The following is a 23,075-nucleotide window of genomic DNA, read 5'->3' as shown; positions in this document are numbered from 1 at the left end:
GCTCTGTGATACTTTGAAACTTTAGAGTTCACAGATTCACATCAAATGTCCAGTTTCTGAACCAGGAGACACAACTCCTCTTAGTTGGCACTGTCAAAGAAAAAAATCTTTACCAGAATGAATAGAGAATTTGTCTCTGCTTTGATGAGACACAAATAAACTTTTTCTCGCCTGACTGTAGTTGACTGTATTAAATAAATTATTCACTAAGAAAGAAGAAAAGATTAAACATTTCTGAACAAAAAAGATAGCCCCAGACCACCTAAGAAAGCTCCGTGGTCCCTTGTGGTATAGAGCAGACACACTTAAGGATCAATTTCTCAGAGAACCAAGACTGTGCATCAATGATTCTACAAACCTGTGACTCCGTGCTGTGGGGATAAAGGAAGAAGTCAATCAGAAACATTAATAGATTCAGCATCTGAAAACAGAGGAATTTAAAAATAAAGAAAGAAGTTCTGTGCATATCCCAGGGAGCTCCATCACATGCACATTTCACTTTTACACTTTAAATATATGCTCTCAGGTAAAGGAGAGAAAGAGAGTTAGAGAGATTAGGAGACAGAGAAATAATTACACAAAAAATGCAGTAGTTGATTCCAACCAAAACACCCCTCCATGATCCTATGCCTGGAAATGAGAGTGACATTGGGTCATGTCTCTGCTCCCTTCTCAGCAGATTCCCATGACCATCTCACCCCACCACAGAGAGTTATGGGGAGCTGCTTTCATACAAATGGCCCCAAATCTAGGATTACAGAGAGCTGCTTTTATACAAATGGCCCCAAATGAAGGCCAACCCCTTCCCCTGGTGCTCCACCAAAGAAAGAGCCACGGGCTCCAACCACAGAGGATGAACTGGAATCAGTGGATTTTCTAATACAAATGTCAGCCTCCAGTGAATTCTCTTCCTAAGGATTTTCAAGTATAATCTCAATAACAGATTTTCACCTTTTATGCAACTCTTCTGTTGCGTGTTTTTTAGAATTTATGTCACGGTGTTTCCTATCTGAGTCCATAATGTAATCTAGAAGAAAGAAACTTCAGTCCTTCTATAATGCAAGAGATCAGGCCTTCTAATTTCACACCCATAAATTTAATTGGATTGCATTTTGATGATTTATAGTATTGCAGTCTTGTAAAGAAAAGGAAAATAGGGACATTTATCACTGCTTCTCCAATCCTAACAACTATCAAGTCTTCAACCCATACAAGTAACTCAGAGTATGGAACCTACAGCTGCTGGACTTCGGCTGCATTCCCCAGATGGAATGGAATGTTTGCTGTAATAAAAGCAAGAGATCTTTTTTTGAGGAAAATTTAGCATAACTATAGTAATATGCTTTCACCTTCTGGTATGAAAGTGGTGCCATGGGCAGTAGGACTTGTTTTAAGTTTATCCGAAACCAATTTATACTCAGGGGGTTAAAGTATTACTTCTCCCAGGAAACTGCATGTGCGTGGAGGGGGACAGAGGTACACTTGAAGGGACTTTCTGAAAGAGAACTTTTAACACAGAAGAGATTTGGGCAGATAAATGTTTTCATTAAGGTAAAAATTTCTTTTTTTTTTTTTTGAGATGGAGTCTTGCTCTGTCACCCAGGCTAGAGTGCAGCGGCGCGATCTTGGTTCACTGCAACCTCTGTCTCTCGGATTCAAGCGATTCCCCTGCCTCAGCCTCCTGAGTGGCTGGGACTACAGGCACCTGCCAATACGCCCAGCTAATTTTTGTATCTTTAGTAGAGACGGGGTTTCACCATGTTGGCTAGGCTGGTCTAGAACTCCTGACCTCATGTGATCTGCCACCTTGGCCTCCCAAAGTGCTAGGATTACAAGCGTGAGCCACTTCACCCAGCCAGTGTTAAAATTTCTTAAACTCGAAGTTTCATTTTATATATAAAATAAAAATGGACTTACCCTCATTTCTCTTTATTCACTTAGTTATCCATGTGTTACATTCAAATTTTAGCCGAGATTATGTTACCAAAAAAAAAAAAGCAAAAAACAAGGACTAATTCTGAATTGATAGCTGCTGAGTGATATCTTATTGAGTCTATGAAGTCATCATTATTACTCCCATGTTACAGCTGAGGAACCTGAGGTCCCCTGGGATATTAAGTAACATGCCATGGTCTCATAAACAACAGAGTGAGGATTGAACTTAGGTCTTCTGACGCTAAAGTGTCTTTTTACTTTATGATAATTCAGCATCTGAAAACAGAAGAATCGTTTTCAGGAATCAACCCTGAATTGTAGGACCAGAGTAAAGGTAGCTAGTCTTACTCTTTTCTCATAGTCAGACATACCTCCACTCTGGTATGAGTCACTGACCAGGAAAATGAAGAAGAAAAGAAGAAACACCAAGCCTTCTTGCCCTTGGCCATCCCTGTCTGTACTAAGACATATCAAAAGTTACAGTGTCTTCTCTTTCTTAGGGGCAACTCTTCTTGCCCAAAAGACAGCTGGTAAAAAGGGCATACAATCTATGGATATCACAAATCAATCCAACAGCATCCTAACAAAAATCAGAGCAAAAGATGCTTAAAAGCCTATAAGAATTCACTAAAAGCTAAATTTTAAAGTGTAAAAGGTTTGGAAATTTAAGAATGTGTTATAGAGAAAGAGGTATTTGGGCACCAATAAAATTGCACCCAGACTGCTTGCTGATCACTCCACAGAGGAGAAGGGCTGGTTCTATGTTTAATGTATCAAAAATTCTCAGTGGTGGCTCCCGGGCCTCTTCAAACCAGCAGCTTTCTCTTTTCCTTGGTCTCTGTGAATCAGAACTGCAGCCACCAAAAAGCACTGGCTGCAGCAGGAAAAGTTAAAAAAAAAAAACTGGGTAACTTTCTATCCCTCGGGCAGATATACGCAGAGTAGGCAAAAGCAAAAATTAGAAATTCCCCATCGCCCTGATGCAATCTTTCCCCCAGGATTCTCCCAGACCACTATGCTGTCCACAGTAGCAATATGTGTTTCCTCACCCAACCACAGAAGGCTGACTTCTTCAGCAAACATGCTGTTTTTCATGCACCTTGATTCTGTCTCTTCTATATTTCAATTTTCTAATCCATTTCTTCCAATAGCTTTCACGAGAAAAGGGGAAAAGAAAGCTTTCAAACTATAATGTGAAAGTGTACAAATGAATAACCATATGAATGTGCACTTCTGGATGTATTTAAGTGAGCATTTTGATTCTATTGACAGATCACAAAATGAAGTGAATACTAAAAAATAAGTTCATTTCTCAAGCATAATTCAAATCTTCCAAAATCAAGCAGAAGCCCAGATTATTTGATTACGTGATCTTGATAATAGCTAATCATACATTGTTACTCAATTATGTATGGGAACAGCTTAGTTGTGAGCCCTTGTTTGTGAGTGTTATCATTGCCATTCGCAATCCAACATTTAGACACTTAAGTTTTAAATATGCATTGCATCTTACCACTTACAATGATCCTAAATGATGAACTCTCTGAGGTACAATTTATTCATTTGTATAATGAGGTTCAAATAGTATAATACCCTTTCCAACCATCTCGTCTTCTAAAAATAGTCTAAGACCTTTAATATACCTGAAATATAAGCATTTTATAAATTCTTATTTGAAACAAATGAAAGTCAAGAAACTAACTTAATGAAGCGATCAAAGCAATGGACAAAAGTCAAGGGAAATGGGTTCTAGTTTTGATGCTTTACTATCCGCTCTGTTTACTGTTGCATTAAAAAACACCAAATTTAGTGGCATAAACAACAGTGTTTTGTTGCTCCTATTATTCACTCTCACAGGGCTCGGCGCATGAGTCGTGTTCAAACTTTCTAATGTGGTTGCAGTCCGACAGTGGCTGGGGCTGGAGTCACCTGTAAAGCTGCCTCACTCATAAGTCTGGCTATTGGCACTGGTTATCAGCTGATATTTCAGCAGATCATGTTAGCCCAAATCCCTATATGTAGGCTGGACTTCCTCACAGATGACAACTGGGTTCTAAGAGGGAGAATTCCAAGAGCTAAACAGAGCCAGGAGTGCTGCCTTTTGTGACCTAGTCTGGGAAGTCATCTAGCTTCCCTACTGCTCCATTCCATTCAGTACAAGTTAGCCATGAAGGCCTGCCCATATTCAAGGGGAAGGAAATTAGGGGCCACCTCCTGAGAGGAGGAATGTCCAAGAATTTATAACATCATTTTTGAAGTTACCCCAATGGCTTTTGTCAACTCACTTAATATCTAGGGTGCCGTGATCAATCATTTTAGTGTCTAAAATTTGAATATACAACACCAATGAATTCAGCTGTGGATAGTCTGTTCTCACGCTGCTAATAAAGACATGCCCAATATTGGGTAATTTATAAAGGAAAGAGGTTTAGGGCCGGGTGCGTTGGCTCAAGCCTGTAATCCCAGCACTTTGGGAGGCTGAGACTGGCGGATCACGAGGTCAGGAGTTCGAGACCAGCCTGACCAACATGGTGAAACCCCATTTCTACTAAAAATGCAAAAATTAGCTGGGCATGGTGGCAAGTGCCTGTAATCCCAGCTACTTGGGAGGCTGAGGCAGGAGAATCATTTGAACCTGGGAGGCGGAGGTTGCAGTGAGCTGAGATCGCACCACTGCACACCAGCCTGGGTGACATGAGTGAAACTCCATCTCAAAAAAAAAAAGGAAAGGGGTTTAATTGACTCACAGTTCCACATGGCTGGGGAGGCCTCACAATCATGGCAGAAAGCAAATAAGGAGCAAAGTCACCTCTTACATGGAGGCAGGAGAACTCCCAATTATAAAACCATCAGATCCCATGAGACTTATTTACTACCATGAGAACAATGTGAAAGAAATAGCCTTCGTGATGTAATTATCTCCGCCTGGCCCTGCCCTTGACAAGTGGAGATTATTACAATTCAAGGTGAGATTTGGGTGGGGACGCAGTCAAACCATGTCAAGCTGCATTTCTCCAAATATTTGATTTTTCAAAAGAGTAATAGAAATATTAATAATTAACATTCATTGTGTAATTACTATGCTAAATGCCTTAAATATATCCTATAATCCCTATGTCATAGGTACAATTATCATCCCCTTGGGTCCCTATAGATGCACCTTAAACTCAGTAATAAGTTAACAATCAACAGAACCAGCAAATCTATGTTTGCAATTCCCCACATAAAGAAAAATTGTAAACATTTCTTTAGAGTTTGGTGACAGTAATGTTATTTTGGTTTAAGACATATTTTCAGTACTGATCATTATTGGGGAATGTTACTTATTCTTTATATGAAAAATGAACATAACCTCCTCAAGTCTCCTTCCCAAGAATAAATCATCCCCAAACAGATGTCCTTTAATCAGAGGACAAATGTGTGTTATGATTCTGCCAGCAGACCCTCACAAAAGGACCCTTGAAACCACATTTGAGGATACCCATCTATTAAAGAAAACTCTCCATCTTCCCTCAGATGAGACATTCAGCACTTCCAGCAGGCCGGACTGCAGTGAAATTCTGAGAGCAGAACTTAATAAAAATACCAGAGCCCAAGCCCAAGTATTATTGAACACTAAAGAAGCCTGCTCCTTCCCCAGAGCACTCCATTCTGACCGGTCTTATTTTTTAAAACACAGCCACAACCTTAACAAGAGGTGCATGCGAAAGCCAATCCCAGCGTGATCAGGGACTCAGCGGAAGAGCGAGTGTGTGCAAAGGCCAGGGGTGAAGTTAGACAGAACCGGCACCCCCACTGATTATTGACATATTGACCAACTCAGAAAAGTCAGAAAGTCAGGCCATCCCTGAGTCTTCCAAATCCACACCACTTTATTGCAAATGGAAAAGATCCTTGCACAGAAGCCAGAGAGCACGATGCAGAGGGAACTAAACAAGTGCAGGCCCAGGTGCGGCCAAACCTCCATCATTTCCAAATGACCAGAATGACAATTTGGAAAAGGTCAGACTTAATTCGACACAATCGCCCACAGGGAGCCTGGAGACTGTTCTGTGTTAGCCTTGGATTTAGAAAAAAAAGGAAAAAAGAAGGAAAAGTAGAAAATACCTAAAGAAAGAAAGGAAAGAGCAGACGCTGTTTAAGTTCCCCTTGGGAATTCATTCTATTAAAAACTGTTTTCATGCACAATCGGCACTCAAGGGCCTGGGGTTTTATTGTATATCAGTAGAGCAATAAGTGTATGCAATAAATAAATCTAAAACTGAGGTTGCTCAAATGAAAATACGCCTGAAAAAATAATCAAACTGGCCTCTTGAGAAATACAGAGGAAAGTCCAGATAAATTTAATAACAGAAGTGATCAAAATGGTTGCCATGCTGTTAGATTTTTACCAGTTTCAAATACCTGGTGAGTAGTCATTGCTATGCTGTGAAATTTCTTTTAAGTAATTAGTTTTGAAATGTTGCCCAGACTGGTATTGTTATATGCTCTTCAAAGGGGGATTGGAAAGGCTGTGATTGTTCTCGTTTATTACTCCAGGAAAACTAAAGCATCATCAACAGGATGTTTGTGGTGGCACTGGCTGTGTCAAGATGGGGACCACACTAAGCCACAAAAAAAAAAAATCTTAACCCAGGCTTTGTGGCTTGTTCCTAATAAGCTCTTTTCAATACAGCCAGAGTACTCATTTTCTAGCATTCTCTGGAAATGCAAAGAGATTCCAGAGCAGAGACCTTGCCCTTAAAAAGCTCAATTTAGAGAAATGAGCAAGGATGATGAACAGTATCTATATAAAATAATAAACCACTGGATCACAGCTTTGTTCTACAGTTTCCCACACTGGGTGTGTTAATTATTTTTCCCCCTCATCGTAGGTAGTCACTTTTTGACCAAAACAAACATTCAGAATTAATTAATGTTGCTAAGTGCTTTCTATGTGTCAAGGACTATGCAAGATGCTTTCAAATGTTTATATCTTATTTGATCTTTCACCCATCACCTGGGTTCAGACTCTAGCTCCTCTTCATACTACAGGACTTGGGTAAGTTCCTTAACATTCCGGAGCTTCAGTCTCCTTATAGGTATATTGGATATGATTATTGCACCTACTCAGATGATTATTGTCAGAATGAAACAAAATAATGCTTGCATTTATAAATGAAGTTTTTTTGTTGTAAACAAATGAAAAAAAAAAGACTTGAAAAAATAAGTTCGGAGAAAATGGGAAGATTAATGAAAAAGCTGGAGGATCAGGCTCTAACCAGATAAGAAACTAAAGATTCCCAGGAAGTGTTCATAGCAGAAGGCACTCCACAGCCTGTCAGTAGTGTTGCTCACACAGTGAATGAACTCTAGCCATTGCTTTCAGTTACTTTGTTCAATATGTAAGATCCCAAAAGCAAAAAGTCTAATTAACCATACTTGGATTGTGTGATTGCCCTTTAACAATACTTAGTGAAGCAAAGAAAGATCTGGCAAAGGGGACCCATCAGCTCCAATGATGGCAAACAGGGGTCTTGGATCTACACTCCCACCAAGATCACACATACTTGGGGAGAGGTAAATCTCCCAGAGAAAATAAAATGCTATTAGTAAAGGAGAATGAGTGCTACATAGCCATCCAAGATGAGAGAAGTCTACTACAACATGAAATGCATGGTGTATCTCAGGACTCAGTAAATGGCCATTTTCCATGATTTGGTTATTATTATTCACATTGTGCAAAAAAAAGTAAATAAATAAACTAACACTCTAGGAGGTTTAGTTCATTTTCCTAAGTTACACACAAAATTAGCCAAAGCATCTGAATTCCAAGACCAGCACTTTTCCAATGGGAAGAATTAGGGTAAAAAGCTGGAAAAAACAAAGAGTTGTTTAGAAGGATGAGTATTGAGCAAAATCTGTTCAAGATTTTTGATTCTTAAACTTGCTTTTCCTTGGGCACAGCATGAATTTTCAATGTCATGCTATTAAGTTAAAGCAGCCTGATCTGTGATCTCTGGACATCCATACCTTTGAGGTCAGATATCATTACTCCCCACCGAGGAAGCTTCCTGCTCAACAAAAGAAAAGCCAAACTTCCTCAGAGAGGTTAGAAGGGTGTAAGTACAAGTTTTAACCTCCTGTTTTCTGATGAAATGGATAGGGAATATAAGTGTTTATGAAGTCAGACACACACGAATTTTGCAGCTAATCTAACATGTAGGAAAGACCACCTGAGGCAGCTGCTATAGCAGAAGGAATTGGTATCTTCTGACTGTTATCTAGAGAAGATTTCCCAAGCCTGAGACCCCAGTCACTTCTAATTGATAGCAAAGTCTGTTGCCCCCAGCAAAAACACTAAAAATTGAAGAAAAAGAATACATCTGGTCTCATGGGTAGCTTCTCCACCCCCACCCCACCATCACGTCTCTAAGAAAGTCAGTTGAGCACATGGCAAAAGTCTGTGTGCTCTGGATGGGGGGAGATGTGCTAAAGGTGCATACACTCCTCCAAAATTCCAGCATATTAAAACAGTTGCTTAGAGTTCCCTTTGCATAAAAACCAGACAGACCTTTGGGGAGAAACTGAAAGAAAATTTTAGGAAAGATGGTTAGATCCTTAGACATATGAAAAAATATTTCTGGAAGATACAAGTGTTGGGGGAAAAATATATAAAAGGATGTGGAGCTTGGATATGATGAATGGGGCAGATGCTTACACTAAGGAGAGAAGTATCAAGCCACCTCTATTCTGCCTTGAGTCACTGGGTTTTTGGATTGTCACTGAGGGACACTTTTTGAGGATGGTGATAACTCTGGTGCTCTCCAGGTCCTGGAGCTTGACCCAAGTCCCTGGGCAGAAAAGACTGTACAATGAAGAGTCAGTCTTCTATAAGAACTGTAATAAATGAAGGAGAGAGACTAAGGTGGGACAGGAGCAGCAGAGCTAAGAGCAAAGAAGCTGCAAATGACAGAAGAGGAAGAGGGTGGCAGATGACCCTACAGAAAAGAGAAGCAGCTGGGATTGGAAGCAAAAGCCCCAAGGGGGGGCCACAAAACAGCAGAGTGAAGTGTTTCACCCATGGAAACAGAAGCAGGAGAGTGTTATCAGCAGAGAAGAGCACACAGGCAACCATAAAACCAATAGGAAAGACAGGCATCGGGGTCAACCACACTGTGACTGCTCTTTGTGGGTATCAGTCATGTGCACGTGAATTCAACTATGCACACGTGCAGTACCAACCATACGCATGTGGATACTGCCTGTGTGCATGTGGATACCAACCCCACTCATATGGATACCAACTACATGCATGTAAAGCAACAACCATGTGCACATGGAATACTGACCATGTTCATGTGGATGCCAACCACATGCACATGAATACCCACCATTTGAATGTAGATGCCAAACTTATGCATATGGATACCAACCATATGCCATTGATACTGACTATATGTAAGTGAATATCAATCATGTGCACATGATTACAAACTATGTGCAAGCATATTTTCTAAGGAATCCTCTTAACAACACTAAGAGGTACATTATTAATCCTGTTTCACAGATAGGGACACTGGATCTCTGGAAGGATAAGTAACTTGCCCAAGGTCACACAGTTAGTATAACCAGGGTAAAAACCTAGGCCTGTCTCATAGCCCACATTTTGTCTCCATTGCCTTATGCCCATATCCATGGCTGATTCTCACCCCCAACATTCACCCCCACCCCCTAAGACTGGCAAAGACCTGTAAAGCAAAATCTAACTTTTATGGAGTTTTAACCATATTAAGCTGCTGGAGTGCAGTGGCTTGATGTCAGCTCACTGCAAGCTCCGCCTCCTGGGTTCAAGCGATTCTCCTGCCTCAGCCTTCCGAGTAGCTGGGATTACAGGTGCATGCCACCACGCCTGGCTAATTTTTGTATTTTTAATAGAGACAGAGTTTCATCATGTTGGTCAGGCTGGTCTCAAACTCCTGATCTCAGGTGATCCGGCTGCCTCGGCCTCTCAAAGTGCTGGGATTACAGACATGAGCCACTGCGCCCAGCCTAACTGGCTGTTTTTATAAACAGTGTCCAATATCAATTTTACTTGGTTCAACGTTTTCCATATAAGCCTTGTTCTAAGCACTTTACATATGTCATCTCATTTGGTCTGCACAACAGTTCTTATTTGGTAAGTATTCTTGTGGTATCCACTGACTAGATGAAGAAGCTGCAGCCGAGGGAAGTTAAGAAACTTCATGATTACACAGCCAGTAAGGGACAGAACAAGAACTCAAACACAGACTTATCCAAGATGCTAAGCTGCCTTCCTTCATATAAAAATTAGGGGAAAAACAGGAAAAATATTTATAAAGTCATCTATGTTTTCTCTTTTTTCAGGAATATACCTTTACGAAGTTATTCATTCACCAAGTATTTATCGAGGGCTTATACTCTGTTAGGCTATCTATATCCTGATCTGATTTTCACCTATGAAAAAAATGTGCCCGTATCACATGTGGCACTCCATCCACAGAGTGTTTCTCCAATTGGAAATCTTAAAATCAACTGAGAAGAGTCCTGCCCTCTTTTCTTCCTTCTTTCTTCCTCCATTCTTCCTTTCTTTTGCTCTTCATTCCTTGCCTTCTTTCTTCTTTTTTCTTATTCTTATGATGTACCGTTTGCTTTTTAAAAAAACTGTAATAATAATTTGTGATGGTTTATAGAGACAAACAAATCAGATCATGTGTAGAAAATGTCACTAGTCTCTACCTGCCCAATTCCAATTGCCCCCTGAAAAATCCCAAGTTAGTAGTTTAATGGGTGTCATTTTGCACTTTGCCCATGCCAGCACTTACCAACTTATGTAGATATTTTCAACATACATATACAGGCTGCAACATACAACTGTCATGTATATTTTGCCACACAGCTCTTTACAATTGAGATGTACCATACACATTACCCTGAAACTTGCATCTTTTCCCTTAATACTATATCTAGAATATTCCTACATTCCCACATACTCATTCTTTTTTATATTTATATTATATTCATAAAATCTCATAATGCAGAGGTCAGAAGACTACACAGCCTGCTGGTAAAACTGGCCTGCCACGTGTTTTTGTAAATAAAGTTTTACTGGCACTCGGCTACATTCATTTTTTAATGTATTTTCTATGGCTTCTTTCTTGTTTCAACCACAGAATTGAGTAGCTGCTACAGATAGTATATGGCACTTAAGTCTAAAACTAGTATCTTTAAAAAAACTGTTGCACTTCTCTGATTAATTTAAAAAGCTGAATATTCTTTCATATATCTATTGTTCAACATATTTTCTTACCTGTGAATTGCCTGTTCATTTTCTTTGCTAATTTTTGTACTATGCTATTAGGAGTATAATATACTTTTAAGTAAGCTTGCTCTGAATACCACTAGAATTAGCTAGAATCCTGGCCCCAATACATATTAACTGTGTGACATACAGAATGTTACCTGATTTTCATATGCTTCAGTTTTTTAAGCTATAAAATGGGATGGTAACATTGCCCCACCTTTTAGAATTATTGTGATGATATAACAAGGATTTTAAAGATAGCTATTCTTCTTATTTATTATTTCTATTTTCTTTCTCTCTCTTTTTAAAAAACTATCTGTCTAATCAAAACTCTCTTTTTTCAAAACCGATCTGTCTAATCAAACAGTAAGTGTATTCTGCAAATTCCCCCTTGAAAATCTCCAGGATACATTCAGTGCGTTGTATAACATCTAATATATTCAGAATACTGAGAACTTCTGAAGCCATCAAATATGTGTTTGGCCTCTAGTGAGGTCTAGGAGGTGCATAGCTAATAGGATTAGAATATTCTGGTGGTGTGATTTTTGGGTAATGTGGGAATAAATATATTTTCATTATTTCATTTAATATATGTATCATTTATATGATCAAAACCCTTTTCTGTATCAGTCTAGTAAATCATAAATGAGTTTGTCTGCAATAAGTGAGGGTCCTGCAGGCCCTCAGAGATAGCATTCCTAACATTGGTTTTATTGTACAGGGCAGTAGAAGATAGAACCCCAAATCCACTGAGCCTGTGATCTACCTTGATTGATAAAAGTAATTCCCACTAAATTCCCATTGCCTGCAATTAAAAAAAAATACTCACATCCTCTCCTTTATCTTTTATCTATGCATTCCATTAAGCTTATGTGTACCTGTCCTATCTTAGCTACTAAATTGCAAATAGCTTGAGGACAGACTAAGCATCTGGTTTGCTTTTTGTGACCCTCACAGCACACAACAGAATATGTTCCACAAAGCAAGAGTTCATTAAATAATAACAGAATGAATGAATATCAACTGCCTCAAGTTTTTTGGTTCTCCTAAAAACAAAGCAAAAGAAAGAAATTTTAGCTAATTTAGGGCTTTGGGTCATTGAGTTCCAATTAACTGACATCCTACAGGAACTGGAATCTCTCTAGCAGTTCTTCTTTCATGAGAGAACACTGGAACCTAGAGAACCTGGAATTCCTGATGGGGTCTGATTTGGAATTTGCAACATAAAAGTTGAATAGATTTTGTCTTGAGTTTTCAAGACTTAGATTGTTAAAATAGAGCAGAATAATAATAATAACATTTGGAACCAACACCTAGTAAGCATGTTACATATATCAGTTAATCCACCCCAAATACTATAAGGTTGGTAATATTCTTATTCCCATTTTGTAGATAAAAACTCTACAGTACATGGTGATTAACTAACTTGTCCACGGTCACACAGGTAGGATGTGACACACTAAAATTTAGCCCCACACATATGGCTCTAGGAACAACACCTTCTTCTCTACATTGCAGTAGAGACATTGCCAAACAAAGTCACCTAGAACAAATTTCCAGAAGAGGCCAGATCTCTTAAAGCACTAGAGTTAGAATAAGAAAGCATGAGCCTGACCCCTGGACTAACAATTACCTATAAGCAAAACTTCAAGCAAAAAAGTCAAACGCCTTTCTTGGACCTCGGTTTTCCTCATCTAAAATGGCGATAATACCAGCCTAGAATCTACCTTACAGTTATCTAAATTAGAATGACACAATGTATATAACAAGCACTTTCTAAACTATAGAGCAAGCTATCATGGTCATAGGCCCAAATATACTAAAATCTTGCAGTTTATGTTAGGAGAAGAGCATAAGAGGTGGGGAATATATTTAAAAGGAAGTGTTATTTGTACTCACTGACCCTCAAAAAGTAGATACAAGTAGGCAAAGGGGAGATGTTCAGAATACTTATACCTCAATTTTTTTTTTTTTTGAGATGGAGTCTCCCTCTGTGACCCAGGCTGGAGTGCAATGGTATGGTCTCAGCTCACTGCAACCTCTGCCTCCCAGGTTCAAGTGATTCTCCCGCCTCAGCTTCCCAAGTAGCTGGGACTACAGGCACGAGCCACCACACCTGGCTAATTTTTGTATTTTTAGTAAACACGGGGTTTCACTATGTGGGCCAGGCTGGTCTCGAACTCCTGACCTTGTGATCCACCTGCCTCAGCCTCCCAAAAGTGCTGGGATTACAGGTGTGAGCCACTGGCCTGGCCTGCACCTCAAATTCTAAGCACTCCAGATTACCCAGGCCACCATAACACTGTAGCTGAATCATACAGCTAATTATTTCAATTATCCTCATTTCACTGCAGTGATATAACAGGGATTATGAGTCGTATTATAAAGAGACTAATTATAATGGCAAATTTCACCAAAAAGATTTAAAAATAATTTTAAGTATGTTGCCAACCCTATGGGTTATTAAACGTCCTTAGACTAGAATCAACAGAAAAGGAACTTGTAAAATTAGAGTACTCTACATCTGTATGGCAGGAGGAAGGAGAGGAGAGAACAGGCCAGAGCTATGTGTGATGATGCAATTCTGTGGTTAATTTCTACTTTCCTAGTCCAAGTCCTTTTCTTAGGCTCATCCCTCTATTAAAGTCCCCTTTCTTCTATCCATTACAAAATGTTAAACCTAAATGCCACCTTCTCCATGAAGCATCTCCTGCTCACTGCAGCCAGAGGGGATCGCTCTTCTCTGAGAATCACTCTATTTTTATTGTATTTTTCACAATGACTTAGAAAAGACTAAACTCTTGTAACAACAACAAAAAAAAAGACCCAGAAATATTGTGACATGAACAAGATGAAAGTTTATGGCTTTCTGTATAAGATTCCTGAAATGAGGAATCCAGGTTGGGAAAGCAACTCTGCTCAATCCAGTCACATGGAGACCCAGATTCCCTCCATCTTGTGGCTCTGCCATCTTCTGGGGCATTGTCTTCCACATGGTTGAAGCTGGGCCACAAATATATTCATAAAAACTTCAGGTAAGAGGAAATATCATAAATCCATGGAAATCATTTTCTTTTAAGCAGGAGAAGGAGAGCTTGAACATAACATTTCTGCTCACATTTCCCTCATGGCTGCACCCAACTACATGGAAGCATAGGAAATGCAGTTTCTCACCAGAGGAAACAGAAAAGAGTTCTTTTGGATAACTGGTTGTTCTCCACTCCAAATTCTTATGGTACTTCCAAAGGGCCTTTTGATAGAGTTCCTTGCATAGGTGTTTTATTTTCCCAACTCATTGTGAACTCCAGAAGTGCAGGGGTCACTGAAACTCATAGGATTGGACTTCTGTACCATGGCAGCTCAGTGCTCCACACTGAGTTCAATTTGTTGAAATGAATGGATGAATGTTCAGTTTTTCATAGAAAGACCATGGGTCCTTTGTCTGCTCTTTCTCTTTGTAATATCTACCTCAATTATAATTATTTATAAATTTATCTTTTTAATGTCTCTTTCTCTTATGTACATTGTATCCCTTTATGACACCACAATAAAGACAGAACCAGGTCTGATGTGTATTCTCACATAGGAAGTACACACACACAAAAATTATTAAATAATGAAGGTGTATATTTGTCAAAAGTTAGTGCTGGCTCATTGAGAAATGCCTGAAATGAGAGTAGGTATTGAGGACTGTAATGGAGACAGGAAGGCTGGCTACAAAATGCATTCCCTTCATTCCCGTTGGTGTTGGGTATCATCTTGAGGGTGGGTTCTGTCCAATAAAATGTGAATACACGGGCAGAAATGAGACCCACCACTTCTAGCTTTTGACCATGTTAAACCTTCAAGGTCTTCAAGGTCATTTTTCACACATTCTTTCTTTGCCTGTTGACAAGATACAAGAGAGGAGATTAAGGCCTTAGGGGATGGTGGGGCAATGGGCAGAAATGATAAAGGTCCCTGAATGATCATGTGGAGTACCACCATAGGGCCTGCATGAAAGTGAGCAATAACTTCCTTTGTATTGAGTCATTGATGTTTTGGGTATTTTTGCTGAAGCAGTTTGCCTACCCTAACTAATACAGGAAGAGAACCCCAGATGATGCTGTCTGATATTTCTTACATTTTTTCAGCAAGATCTTCTACTTTTCTCATTTTCAGAAGTGAAAAACAGTCCTGAAAATACTTTACTAGGAATGGCCCATGGCTATAGTTGGGACAAGCCTTACTCTTAGGTCATATTGATAGACAAGGGATAACAAAAAGATGCTCTGACCAGGATCATGCCACCCACCAAAATGCCTGAAATTCTCACAACTAAAAATTCATTATTTGTAAGTTTTAGGATTTGTTTTTCAAAACAGTTTTACTGAGGACAAAGGACATACAATAAACTACACACAGTTTAAATGAAGAATTTGATATGTTTGTACATACGTATACACCTATTAAAGCATCACCACAATTAAAATAATAAAAAAGCATCACCTGCAACCATAAGTTTTCTCATGCCCATTTTCAATCCATTCCCCCCTTTCCTTCCCATCCCCTCTTCATGAAACCCTCATCCCAGGTAATCTTTCATCTGCTCTCTGTCACTATGCATTAGGTTATATTCTCTGGATTTACTGGATTTACTGTTGTCCCCTCAAGTATCCTCGGGGATTTTTTTCCAGGACACTACTGTGGATATCAAAATCTATGGATGCTCAAGTCCCTTATGTAAAATTGTGCAGTATTTGCATAACTTTCCCACATTCTCTTTTATACTTTAAATCATCTCTAGATTATTGATAATACCTGATGCATTATAAATGCTATATAAATAGTTGTTATACTGCATTGTATTATTTTTATGTTGCATTTTAAAATTTTTTCAAATATTTTTTATCTGTAGTTGATTGAATCCACAAATGCAGAATCCCCAGATACAGAGATTCTTCTGTATATATAAATGGAACCATACAATACGCACTGTGTTTTGGTGTGGCTTCTATCATTCACCATAATTATTTTGATACTATTTCACATTGTAAAGTGTGTCAATAGTCCATTCCTTTTATTACTGGGTAGTATTGTACCACATGGGTATATGACAATTTGTTTATTCATTCACCCGTTGATGGACATTTGTGTTGTTTCCAGTTTGGCGCTATAACAAATAAAGCTGCTACAAACATTGGTGTAGCAGACTTAGTATGGGTATGTGCTTTCATTTCTCTTGGATAAATACCAAGGGATAGAAGGGCTGGGTCATGTAGTACACACATGTGTAGCTTTTAAAGAAAGTGCCAAACTGCGTACCAAAGTCATTACATCAACTTTGCATTTCTGTCAGCAATGTATGGGAGTTCCATTTCCTCTCTATTTTTACCAACACTTGGAATAGTCAATATTCTTGATTTTAACCACTTTGGAAAGTATGAGTGATATCTTATTTGCCAGAAGCAAAAGTCCCAGAATCCACTTTTAAAATGCAACTTTGACGTTGTCAAAAGAACGTGAGCTATAATGGTAGAACAACTGGTTACGAGTCTTCACAGTATCAAATATGTAGGTACAACTTTGTCAAGGCAGGAGGATATTCCAGGGAACGCCACATGCAAAGACTTGGAAGTCTGAAAGAGCATGGGACAAAATGACAAGTAGTTCAATAATGGTAGAGTATGGAGTAAGAAGAAAGAGTGGCAATAGATAACTCTACAAAAGCAAGGAGTGGCCAGTTCATGAAGGGCATGGCATGCCATGTAGATGAGTTAAGATTATGACCTTGAAAATGGGGAGCTCTGAAGTGGAGGGTGATGTAATCAGATTTGTGAATTAGAATCTTCAACTCTGTGAGGACCACGCTAGAGGAGAGGTGAATCCACAGGAAGAGAGTCCATAAGATCATTATTTTAGTGCAGATCAGAGATAATGGGGACCTGATCTAGTACAGTAACAGGAGGGAGAGAGAGAATGGAAACTGAGACACACAGGAAAGCCAGACTTAAGGGATAATTTCCTGGAACTTAAATGACTTGCTTTGAGCAGAAAGATAGCTAGGGTATCTCCTCATAAAATAAGAAACAGGCCAGGCACGGTGGCTCACACCTATAATCCCAGCACTTTGGGAGGCAGAGGCGGGTGAATCACAAGGTCAGGAGATGGAGACCCTCCTGGCTAACACGGTGAAACCCTGTCTCTACTAAAAATACAAAAAAATTAGCCGGGCATGGTGGCAGGCGCCTGTAGTCCCAGCTACTCAGGAGGCTGAGGCAGGAGAACGGCGTGAACCTGGTAGGCGGAGCTTACAGTGAGCTGAGATAGCGCCACTGCACTCCAGCCTGGGCGACAGTGCGAGACTCTGTCTAAAAAAAATAAGAAGAATAAACGAAGGTTGGAAAGCAGGTTTGTGGGAGAAGCTGCTGAGTTCATTCCATTGCTCCTGAGATTAAAGTATCACTGATTATGAAAATGAAGGTATGTGGAAGCCAGATTTGGCCTCATTCATTCAAAATAGGTGTATTAATTCTTATCTATGTGCCAGGTATAGTAGGGAGATGGAACTATGTGTTAAGGGAAATAAGAATAGAATAGAAACTAGATACCACGGTTTCACTGCTAGTTAGTTAGTGTTCATTTATCTTAGACAAGTCTTTTGAACTCCTGGTTTACTCATCAGTAAAACAGAGGTAATAATGGCAATCTTGAACATTTACTATACAATAAAGAACAATACTACATGAAAACATATGATAATTCAAAATAGAAAATGCTAAGAAGCATACAATAGATATAGAGAGTTTGGGAGCTTCAGAACAGTGTCTACTTCCAGTTGGCTCTCTGGCCATACATTGCAATACATAACTATTTATGTCCTCCTCATTTTCAGCCATAAGTGATGGCAGAATCTTGAAGGAATGAGCCAATAAGGCACTTTAATGCAGTAATAGGAAAGTCATGTCACAGTAGGCCAATCATGGCTCAGGCAGCAGGAGGCCTGGAGAAATATGTCTTATTCCTCCCAAAGGTCAGTGTTAAGGGATATCAGAGAGAAAACATAAAGTTGCTCAGGACCACTATCACCACGTGACTCTGCAGGAAAGCAGAAACTGTTCATAGGTTTGCAGGCTGTTCCCCAGCTATGAGGGTGCTTGTCTCAATGGGAATAACAATTTTCAAGGTATCAGAAGACTAGAAAATTAGTCCCAGCGCTACCACATAATAGCTATGCGACCTTGGGAAAGTCACTTACCTTCTCTGGTTCTCTGTGCCCTCACCTATAAAAGTGAGGCTTAAAATCATCCCCCCTAACCCTGCCATCTCTAACAATGTATGTTTATCTGATACTTTTCTGGACAAATTGGCCCTTGAAAGGGGAGCTCCTTCCCTGTGCTGATAAATATAGTCTGTTTGTTCAGCAAAATTAAGTAACATAATAAATATTCTAGCCAGGCACTGTTTGGACTGTGACACAGTTTAACAATGCTAATCTGCTGCATGGCAGTCAAAGCCTGCATCAGCTTCACATATTTATAAAGACGTCCTTGTCATCCAGTGCTTGGGTCAATTTTCAACTCACATTTGCCTTGGTGACTTCATTTAGCCACCTCTCTGCCACTGGTTTGTTTGCTGGGTCTTCAGCACCTAACAGAGGTCATTCATGCAGAGCAGAAGAAAATCTCTACATATATTGTGGAATATAAATACTATTAAGTGACCCAAGGTTTTACTTTAGGAATCTGGATTTCCTGAGAATGATTTTTGCCCTGGTTTTGGTTAATTTGGCTAATCTCCCCAGTTCAGCACCCTGGACAGGAGTACCACACTGAGTAAGCTGATAGGCCTCATTGGGAGAACCTAAGGGTCTGTTTGGTGGATTGAAGAAAGCTGCCTTCGAATTTAAATAGAGCAGAATATCTTTGCTGGCAGCGTAGTGAAGAACTATCTTAGCCAAAATGTGCATGCGCTGCAAATGAGAGGTTGCTGTTTTCCAAAGAAGTACTCATAAAGTGAGGGGAGGCAAGAAAAAAAACCAACTCAGACAACTCTCACCAGTATCTATTACTGTAAAATGCCAGAAGCAATTATGATGTCATGTATTGTCTAAAAGTGGGGCAGTGAGACAGCTTGAGATGCAGTTGGAGCTAATAAACCAAATAAAATCCGCCGAGTTTTACTGCAGTGTATTGTTTCTTTACACAATTATAGGCAGTGAGAAAGGCATCTGCCACATTATACTGATTTATTCCTTCTTTATTTTCTCTTTTCTCTTCCCTTCCTTTGTTAAAAATAAAGTATGTGAGATAGGTTTGGGGATTTTTAAAAAGCTTTCCTGGATAGATCCAATGTAACTTACTGTTGCAAGCCTTGAAAATATCCCCTGATTAAAATGTGCTTACCTGTTTTGTACTTACTTCAGCAGTAAGCATCTTAAAAAAGAGCAAAGAGCTTCCCACCTTAAATGAGAAAGAGAAAATAAAAATGATGCTTGCCACTTGGGATCTTTCTAATAAATTCTACCGAAGAGGGTCCTGTGCTATGGGGCTCATTTCCAAGATATTTCTTTAATCAAGATTCTAAATCCAAATGCATACTTATTTAACTTCCTTTGGATCTGACAGCATTAAGTTTTTTAAAAAGTCAAGAGCCCCCAGCACTTTGGGAGGCCGAGGCGGGCGGATCACGAGGTCAGGAGATCGAGACCATCCTGGCTAACACAGTGAAACCCTGTCTCTACTAAAAATACAAAAAATTAGCCGGGCATGGTGGCAGGCGCCTGTAGTCCCAGCTACTCAGGAGGCTGAGGCAGGAGAATGGCGTGAACCCGGGAGGTGGAGGTTGCAGTGACCTGAGATCACGCCACTGCACTCCAGCCTGGGTGACAGAGCAAGACTCCAACAAAAAAAAAAAGTCAAGAGCTTTTTTTTTTTCATTTTCAATTGAATAAAAACATTCCTACTTTCTATGCAGTTTTCAGATAAGATCAATTGTTTTATTTATCTCAAATACTAACAAGGACTGAGCTGCCAGGAGACTTCAGGACTCAGGGACCCCCAAGTTGGTTTTTTCCCTGGGACCCAGCCAGGTGGTATTTCACACATTTTAGGAGAAGCCACACAAGCTACTTCTTTGGAGTTAAACCAAGGAATGTATCCAAAGAGAGGTGGATTTTTTTGTTTTGTGTTCATATGATTTATTTCTTCACAAGCTGCAAAATTCTTCACATCTCACTGATGTGAAAAAAAAAGAATACAATTCAATGATATCAGAATGTGCATAATCTTTTCAACTGAACCCAAACTGCTTTCATGGGTCACATTTCTACTTACCTCGGGCTTCTGTGTTTTCTGTCCGTCTCTCACCATCCCAACTTACGGTGAATAAAATCTTCATGCAGTGAACATATTAATTATATGAATTGCATCTTCAGGTAAGTTGTGTGAATTCTCAGGTCACATCTGTGGAACGCCAAGGCCAAAAACACCCAACTCCACAGGGATGCTGTTTGCTACGCCCTTTTGGTCATCGGTAGATTGATTTTCATGTTCTGGCTACACAAACAGTTAGCAAAGCTGAGCATTGTTTCTTGCTTTGCACTGAAGACCCAATTAGCCAACACAGTCAATGAACAGGTCAAGAGTTGAGGTTCAAATGGGCTCCTCAAGGCCAAGTCTCTCTGTTTGAACAGCTTTCCACCGACCTTTGTCCTCATCACAGGTGATCTCTTGTAAACATGTCACCAAACTCCATGTGCAGAGCTAAAGAGGAAATAAATCCTGGTTTATCCAAATATCATGTGTCACTGCACAGTCAAATCAAATGGCTCCAGAAAAATCATTACTGATAAAGAATAACTGTTAGCACAGAAATGTAAAGACTCTGGTCAGAAAAGGCTCTGAACTGCAGAGATAAATAAATACACAGTGAATATTTAGATATATCCTGTGTTACAAGCAATTTAAATTCAGTGTTACTTTTAACTCATAATAGACCAGATGTGTAAGTCTCAGTGTGTTGGTGATCCCCTGCCAGTAAAATAACAGGACTATCTTGTCATTGACTACACTTAAGTCTGCCACTATAAAATCACATCAGATTTATGACTTTCTGAGCCTTCTTGGCAGAGTTACAGGCCAATAACACGTTAGGAATGGCATTCTGGCTAGCTGTTTTACTCACCACACATTTTATAGATTACAGTCTTCAAGACACCAAGGGGTTGTAAGACTCAGATAATAAATCTACCAGAGATTAGAGTTATATGGATCTTGCTAAACATCTGATCCACCCAATGCACTTGCAAGGATAGGTCCAGTCTATTTGTCTCCTGTGAGATGAAGTTGGATATACAGGCTATACAGCCTGCCCCAGATGGAGAACAAATTAGCCACAAGGCCAACCAACTAGTTCCTCTGTAAGTCAACATCAGTAGGAGTGGTCCAGGGTTCTCTGTCATAGTAGCAGCACCTGGAGTGAGTAGCTCTCCAACACTGCCTTGTTGACATGCTGAAGGGAACAAGGAGTTGGCTCCCTTGAAGTCTTCACAATTTTCTGCAGCCCCTGGCCCCAAAACTCATGAAACTGACTCCTCTTGGGAACTGGAACAGAAAGATGATGATCAGAACAGAGGCATGAGTGGCCACATATAGACTGGCCTTTCATGAAGAGTAAAATATTTTCCAAAGGCTGGATCCACTCATCTGGAAGCATTTTTGACCAGTTCTAAGCATGCAGGTGGAAAAACAAAACAAAGCTAAACAAAACTATCAGCCCTAACTTCATAGCACTTGCAGCCTAGTCAGATAGACAAGCAAAATAAGCGATGCATGACAGAGCCACCTAATAACCACTCCAAGACACATCCTTGGGGCTGACCCTAACTTCAAATGGCTGTCGATTTTTACTCGTTAGTATTTTTCTAGTCCATGTAACAAACTTGCACGTGTACTCCCTGTATTTGTAAAAGTAAAAATTAAAACATTTTTTAAAATTCTAATCAGTGTTCTCTTCCTTTCTCACCACCAGTACTTTAAAATCACCAATTCGCCATCAGTTCACTTCTATGCAGGTACATTGAGTAAATGGAAGCTAACCGACATTGTCTGAAACCTGACTAAAGTGAAGCAAGGGCCAGGGTGTCCTCACACAATGTTTCAGCAACTTGTTTTATTGCAGTCCACACAGAGGCTCCAAATCTCCAAGAAGATGAAACTAGAGAAGATGACAGAACAATCTTAAAGTTGTAATAGCTTTGCCAAGGCCTGTGTCCTAATTCTTTCACAACATCCTATCTTTATGCTTATCTTGTGCCTTATTCAATCCTACTCCCCAAGCCCATTCCCACTGCCCAGTCAGTAGACACACTTGATCTAACCTGTTCTTTGGCAACACACAGTGGTGAAGCACACATCTCACTTCCCAGATATGAGATGCCCAGAAATAAGATGCATCCTAAAGTTATGCAAAGAGGTAGAAACCACTGAGTTTAATATAAAACAAGTTCAGGATGCCTTTTCGAAACCAAGTATCCTCCTGCCTCTAATCCCACCATTAGAAAACCACCTGGTTGAGTCTTGATTTTGATTTTTTTAACCAAAATCACTGTTAAAAATAAATATCCAGTGAGAACTTAAATCGTTTTCCATGTTACAAGACAGGGTCCCTTCACATCTAGTCCTACCTAAGCATAAAGCTTGGGCTTTCCTTTCCATAATGTCCCTGCCTCTCTAAGCGTAATGATCTCCCTCCTATATTTTAAGACACTTATGTATGTCCCAGGCCACAGAAAAAAAGTGAATTCCCCCCACCCCCACTGCCCCCAGATTTTTGATGGCCTCATGAAGTCCCATCA

The 23,075-nt window shown here is 39.7% G+C and overlaps 1 long non-coding RNA gene across 1 annotated transcript in view; it reads right to left on the bottom strand.

The window, feature by feature from the left end:
- Positions 1–15,639: 15,639 nt before the first annotated feature.
- Positions 15,640–23,075, bottom strand: part of LOC129035699 (uncharacterized) — a 70,288-nt gene continuing 62,852 nt past the window's right edge. Inside the window, exons 4-6 of the long non-coding RNA XR_008502293.1 lie at positions 20,554–20,982; positions 19,624–19,680; positions 15,640–17,589 (exon numbers count right to left, since the gene is read on the bottom strand). This is a non-coding gene — a long non-coding RNA (uncharacterized LOC129035699). The remainder of the gene's footprint in view (positions 17,590–19,623; positions 19,681–20,553; positions 20,983–23,075) is intronic.

Source organism: Pongo pygmaeus, chromosome 3 (genome assembly GCF_028885625.2).
Source record: "Pongo pygmaeus isolate AG05252 chromosome 3, NHGRI_mPonPyg2-v2.0_pri, whole genome shotgun sequence".
NCBI lineage: Eukaryota > Metazoa > Chordata > Mammalia > Primates > Hominidae > Pongo > Pongo pygmaeus.
The sequence above is the reverse complement of the archived record's forward strand: the minus strand, read 5'-3'. Positions and strand labels throughout refer to the sequence as shown.